Genomic DNA, 1580 nt, shown 5'->3' on the forward strand with positions numbered 1-1580 from the left:
TTCGTGACTGCAAGGATTCATGCTTATAGGTTTTTCGGTAAAGTCACGTAGGTTAAAAATAAAAAAAATAATTATATAATAAATTAAAAAATAAATCACATTTATTTTATTTCTATTATTATTTACATTAATTATTTTTTTTACCTACGTGACTTTACCGAAAACGCTAAGAGTATAACAAAAACTTAACTTGGAGCTTTCGTGACTGCAGGAATTACTCTTTGGTTCTTTCGGTCAAGTCACGTATAAAGAGAAAAAAATTATTATTTGTAGGTCCCACCGAGATTTGAACTCGGATCGCAGGATTCAGAGTCCTGAGTGCTAACCATTACACCACGGAACCCCCACGTAGAGCTGCCTCATTGCACAACCTCTCGGCAGCAGCTGCTGAGCCCACATTTAGAAAAGTGTTTTCTGAGAACCGAGCCATCTGCACTTACTCCTGACACCGCATATCTTTTCTGTGCTGCCATCTCCTGGCCAGTTTCACAAACATAATTCATTTTAATATCAAACACGTGAAGAGGGGCATTACTTTTCCATGAATTCATTTGAAAACGTTAACTCAAAATTTTTGTTATTTTATTGAGTTTTATTTTGAGTTATTTTTATGGAACTCTCCATTTAAAACGCTACTAAAAATGTTTACACCTGGCACAATCACAGGGGCTACCAACAGAAAGCGCACATGACATGAGTGCACACTCATCAAGAAATCAACGCACTCACCATTGGCTCCATCCCTAGGGTGCTATTCAGAAAAATATTCAATTAGTCCAACGTGAGATTATTTTCTCTTTGCAACCCTTGAATCTTGAGTTCAAGTTTCAGCGTGACCTCTTGGTTTTATATTTTACGCTATGTTCAAAAAAAGGTTGGATTTTTAATTTAAATCTAGTTAAGTCTTGCTGGATCGTGATAAAGTGTCACTCTTTTCGTCTTGATAATTGGTTTTTTACCCTTTTATCTGGCAACAAAACTGACACCTTTTTTACGAGGAGTCATGTTTGCATAGACCACAATACCTGCAGTCATAATGCAAACAAAAAACACAACTCTGATAATGTATGTGCACTGTCCTTGAAGTTGATTGGTCCACACCCGAGACAGCTTTCCTTAGAGCCTAGTCTCACATGTGGGTTGCACCAGATGACGCCAAAAGGCGTCTTCTCGAATTAGTTCAACGCAGTAAGCCCCCTTTTGACGTGCTAATATATTCCTGACCAGGAGATGGCAGTAGAGCAATGGGTTACATCTAAATGTGTTGAGCTTTTGAGTCTTACTCCCTCCGATCTTGGGTTTTCTCCAGGCTCTCTGGTGTCCTCTCACTTGCCAAACAACAACAACAACACGATTGGCCACAACATTCATTTGCTGGGGGGCGGGGGGGGGTCTTAGTTCAAACTTTGGTGGTGCCTGAGAATAGTAATGTTTCACAGCTGGAGTTCGACATTGCTCTGTAAAGTTTCATCAATAACCGCAATTACTTTTTCTGATTAGAACCTTTGGCGGATTAATTACTAGCATTGGTTCGTCCTCAAGCACTCGTCAAAGAATCAGGATGTAAACGTTTGCTACAC

At 39.3% G+C, this 1580-nt stretch overlaps 1 non-coding gene across 1 annotated transcript; it reads right to left on the bottom strand.

Annotated features, from left to right (window-relative positions):
- Nucleotides 1–271: 271 nt before the first annotated feature.
- Nucleotides 272–343, bottom strand: TRNAQ-CUG (transfer RNA glutamine (anticodon CUG)). The gene has a single exon. It is a non-coding gene; the product is annotated as a tRNA-Gln (tRNA).
- Nucleotides 344–1580: the final 1237 nt, after the last annotated feature.

The sequence above is a fragment of the Lethenteron reissneri genome, unplaced genomic scaffold (assembly GCF_015708825.2).
Source record: "Lethenteron reissneri isolate LAM-NWPU_2019-01 unplaced genomic scaffold, ASM1570882v1 scaffold_1433, whole genome shotgun sequence".
Classification (NCBI taxonomy): Eukaryota; Metazoa; Chordata; class Hyperoartia; order Petromyzontiformes; family Petromyzontidae; genus Lethenteron; species Lethenteron reissneri.